The sequence below is a fragment of the Dendronephthya gigantea genome, unplaced genomic scaffold (assembly GCF_004324835.1).
Source record: "Dendronephthya gigantea isolate DGI-Jeju-01 unplaced genomic scaffold, DenGig_1.0 000023F, whole genome shotgun sequence".
In the NCBI taxonomy this organism is placed as follows: Eukaryota; Metazoa; Cnidaria; class Anthozoa; order Malacalcyonacea; family Nephtheidae; genus Dendronephthya; species Dendronephthya gigantea.
The window spans coordinates 2048776-2054375 of NW_021163033.1; positions in this window are offsets into that span (position 1 = coordinate 2048776).

The window sequence follows — 5600 nt, forward strand, 5'->3', positions numbered from 1 at the left end:
TTGTTGACTTTCCCTTTGTGAGTTGACTTGCTACTCGCCTCATTATTCTTTTTCGCGGCTTGATATCCTTTAGCATTTCTCGCCGCAGATGAATACTTTCGGTTGTATTTACTGATGTTTACTCGAAGCACTTCATCTTCTTTCCCAGCAACGACTTTCAACTGGCTCGTGGTTTTCTCGTGTGTGCGACAAATGTCTAGGGCTTTACGTAAGGTAAGCTTTCTTTCTTGCAATAAACGCTTTCGTGTGACATCATCTCTCAAACCTAGGACGATTCTATCTCTCAAGAGAGACGTCTTCAAACATTCACAGAGATTGCAAGTTTTGGTTAGAGTCTTGAGGCTGGCCAAGTAATCATCGATAGTTTCATCAGACTTTTGAATTCTAGTGTTAAACTTGTACCTTTCAAAAGTTTCATTGGTTTCCCCAAGAATGTGTGCGTCCAATTTATTAAGAATATCTTCAGCAGTATCCGTATCGAATGGATCACATCCATTATATATCTGCAAAGCTTCGACTCCCATCGTCAATATGAGAAGCGACTTTCTAAAGGACGCTGGGTGTTGTTCGACATTAGACACAACACAATAATGCTGCCAAAGCTGTTTCCGTATTTTCCAATTTTCTACGCCATTCTTCGCTAACTTAACTGGCTCGGGCGGTTTGAAAACATAGCCAGGTAGCAATGACGATCTTGATGCTTGCTCACCCAATGAAGTAGAAGTATTAGGCTCAGATGACGATTGAGGCGTTAAAGAAGAACCCTCGTCGGCCATAATTCTGGAGCCAAGTTAGACACGCAGCACACGCTTTCAACGCGTTTCTTTAACAAACAGATCAACAGATCAAATATCATATGATCCCACCGCTGCCGCCATGTTTCAAGATGTCATACAAGCACTAGAGAATAGACTAGTACACTAAAGCAAAGTACTAGAACAACAATAAACGACAACGTGGTGGGAACATAACAATAACGGCGGATGGGCCGTGCATCCGGGCTTTTATTACTGATTGTGCGACAGGGGGCCCAAGTACATATTGCAACAAACCATGATTGTAATCTTTATAAACTAGACAGCACAATATGAAAACTAAGGGTACGTGTGGATCAAGCCAACAATAATTCTTCAAAACAGTTTGCATGAACTCAGTCTTTAACAACAATATGGACAAATATTGGCTAAATATTAGCTATAATATGAAGTACTAACCCGATATTGGCTAAATATTAGCTATAATATGAAGTACTAACCCGATATGAGCCCGCATTATTTGCCCCTTAAGTACTGGACGCTACTTTGTGTACTACTACAGGCTCGCTTTCCTATTTAATTTGTTTTAACGATATTTCTCTCCTTCGAGATTTTCTACCGACAATAGTGAGCCTAGACAACGACTAAATTAGCCCCATCGAATAAAACGTGGGAAGAGGAAATAGGAAACTTGGCGCGCGGGAAGCCTGGAATGCAGGCGTTCCACCTAAAAGGCGAGGGAGTTAGTGATTTTAAGTGTTGACAACAGCAAAGTACGCACGTCTAAGAAGCATTTGTGAATGCAAACATCCAATATCATTGCTATAAGGCAGCTTTAGCAGTGACTACGACTACGAGTACGATTACGATTAGTACAAGATTCGTCATTCTCGAATGTTGTTTTCTAGCGCCATTTGCTAAAATTTGTAGTCGTCGAGCTTTGAGTAGAAGTTTGTTGATTCATTTCGTATTCAAAAGCCCAACATTTACAAGATGACGTAAACAAACACCCCCGAGTTTCGCGCGAAAATGAAAAATCTTGTATTCGTCTGAAAAAGACAATGTCATCGTCGTACGTTTCTACAAAAAATTAAATTTTGTTTCCCTTCCCTCTGGGAAATGATTGTATGACAGTATGATTTAGATTGTAATTTGAAATATCGTTTTGAATTATAATAAAATATTAATAGAACCAAGCTTCTATGCAATTTTCACCTGGCTACAGCGGGCGATTAATGTTAAAACCTTCTAGTCGACCAATGAACTCAAGTTATATAATAAAAAAAACGATTGCTCGCTTTAATAATTCACAGTCGAAGTTATCTGCAATGTTTCTGTCAAAACAACACTATATATTACTCAGTACAAGTTACAAGAATACTGTGTGCTGGACGGATGGGAATATTTCAATACACTATTCGATTTCTTGCGCTACTCTACTCTATACTCATATATCGCGTGAGCGAGCGTTTTAACGCCTTTGCGCTATGTATATGGAACATACGCTTTTGGACTTCCAAGAATTCAGCAACTTGGAAAGGCAAGTAAAATTTAACTGTTTCAAACGTAGAGATAGTCGTTTATCGACACGTACGAAAGGACTTTTAGTGGTAGTAAACAGTCAAGTGCCTGATACAGATTATTAATAAGCACTGATAAAATACGTCTCTATCTATATAACGCTATAAAACCAGGATGATTGAACGTCAGATTTAACAAGACGAAATAAATCGATTTTTGTACGTTCTCGAATCTATATTCGAATTAAAGTAAACGTATATAATAACTGTTTTTGCCGTAAATTTATTTAATAAGCATCTCAATCTTTATAGCCTGAAAATGTCCAGCAATTCCTCGTGGATGAAATTATAGCGGCAATGCTACGGGTAATGTGCTTGTCTGATATTACGTATTTGCATGTAATATAACTTCACTAACCTCACGAAGGCGTCGTAACGCTAACCAGAGACTGATAAATGCGCAATTCATTAGCAAAACATTTTTGACCGTATATATGTCAAATGACGCTATCATATTAGACACACATACAATGTTGGTTGTTAAATATCATTTAGGCCACGAGAGAGTATGAGGAAATCTGGAACTTAACCTAGCAGCGGCGGCTGCAGTTCATTGATGGACATACCAGGCAGTCCTTCATTTGAAGAAGTCAAAAGAGACTTTATTTGTTCGCGGTGAGTGTTTTCTTGAATTATTGAAAATATACCTAATATGTTCGCTAAGCAGGTACGGCTATTCGTGTTTATCTCATCATTAGGCGGTTTTAGAACCGTCCATTCAAAATGCCAAGGGCAAGACATTAAATAGAAATAAATTATTTTATGTTTATAAATTTGGTGGCTATAATGTTCTACATACAGATCGGCAACATTATGCGAAACATGCAATCTACATATAGTAGAGAAAACGATACGTTTAGCGTGAATGAGTATACAAATTCATCCCTTTTGTTGCCTTAGACCGTTAACTACTGCCCAAATATTTGACTTACCAAATCGTATACTACTAAAGGTTGTGTGTATGAAAAGTGGTACAGGGGGGTCGAAGCCTTGTCCAGAATCGGGGGTTCAAATCGCATTTAATATATAATTTGTAAACATATACGCCGATAAGTTATAAAGTCGAATACGAACTTTTTGTTTGGGGTAAGTTTTCTTTCTTCAGATTTCTTTCCAGAGGTAAACATATTTAATCTATTTGACCAAATCGCTTTGTTATTAACACTTGTTAAATATACCAAAAAATATATAAATATGGCAGCCATTTTAAAACCTTAAAATAACACTCTTCTGTACTAGGGCGTCAGGTCGACCTGGTTTGATCAGAAGCGACAATATTTGTTCTATATATAACTTTACAATGCCATGGATGGCAGCCATGTTAAAACCTTAAAATAACACTCTTCTGTACTAGGACGTCAGGTCGACCTGTTTTGATCAGAAGCGACAATATTTGTTCTATATATAACTTTACAATAAAATGTCCCCATCAGAAGCTGTTCGACCAAGCTCTGTGGCGTCTGGTACAATAAGCATTCAAGAAGGTGTAAATGTTGATACATTAGCAGGTACAACTAGTTGGGGTTTTTTTTATACGAGGTCACATTCTATTACCCTTTCATTGAAGGAGGATGAAATTGTTATTAAATTATAACCGCTATAGTCAGATAGGTTCATAAAATGTCCCACATTTCTTAGTCATGCATGGTTAACTATTTAAGGTAAATCGATATACCCTAGATATATGAGGATAACACAGCTATGAATCGCTTACCTCTATGAAAACACACGTTCGACGTGTTCATCATCTGCCATTAGGCTTTTACCCGCAATATTTTATAAGCTGTCTGTGCACGAATGCAAGAAGCACCCAAGAATTACCAATTTATAAAGAACCAAACCCAGTGTGACTAGACCTGGTAATTTTTTAAGTCGGATCTGATATAGTCCGACCTGATATTGATGTTACCAAATTTATGCTAGAATCTAACTAGATTTGAACAGCTTTGCTGAAAACTTGAATATTTATGGTCACACTGACCAAACTTGTAGCAGAATATATTTTCACTGTTTCAGGGGTACCAACCGCTATGGGTGAGCTGCAATCATCAAGAATAAGGAGGTCAATTCAGGAAAGCATTACCCCTCCTGGAAATATGAGAGATGGAGAAAGAGATCCGTTGCCACTTTAACACTAATTTACAGTTAAGATGAAAGACTTTTGAATTGCTCTCACACCAATGTTTTGAAAAAAACCTAATTTACGAGATAAGTAACATATTTATTGCATTATGGTGTTTGTAGCTACCATTATGTACATGGAAAGTAGTAAAAATAGATTGACGTTTATATCAATTTATTACTAATCAAATTTGCGAAGGATGCAAGAGAACTTAGAGAAGATAGCTTGATTAAGGTCGGTAAGACCTGTTTATGGATTCATTTGTTTGTTCTGTGATATTGAAACGTGTTAAGTGAAGTATATGTAGTAATATTATGGGTTTGTTTATTTGTAGAAAACCTATTTTTAATAAACTTAATCCTTAAACTTAAGTTGCAAGGGTAGCGAGTGTGTAATTATAGAGAATTGAGTTTGAACGACACTGCAATCTATGGCAATCGCGGGTTACCTACATTGCTGTCATATTCATTTTTTGAATGATAGGCCATTGTTTCATGCTCAGAAAACATAAATATTCTTTTCATAAAAAGTGAACTGAAAATTACAATCACGCCATAGCACTGCGGGCTCAAATTTCTTTGTTCTGCAACTTCGGCGGCCGTATTATGAGCCGACTACATCTAGTCGGCTAAATTAAATTATCATATGCAAGATTCTTTCGTCAAATTAATTCCTTCATTCGTAGTATTGTGTTGTGTTAATGTATAAATGTTAATGAAAAAGGACAAATTTTGAGTTAAGGTATATAACTTTTGAGAGACAATATTTTTCGGATATTGTGAGAACATGGTGTTTAACAATCAGCCTCGTACCCAGGCGCTCTATTGGAAAACATGAAGGCTACATTCAGCGTAATATATAGAGATCTGTGGCTAAGGTGTGCCTGCGTGAGGCAGGTTAACAATGCTGACACTGCGAAACTACGTTGTGATACTAATTCTTTAAAATCCATGCAATGTAAAAAAGGAAATATTTCTACAGATTGTATTACGTCAGTGCTAATTAGGATTGGCGCGATTGCAAAATTGGAATATTATACCTATTCCTACATGACGTTTGATTCGTTTATTGCAAAGTTTTGATGTAGGGTCGCAAAGTAAATTTCTCTATTTATTACAAATTATGAAGTTAAAAAGTGATCGC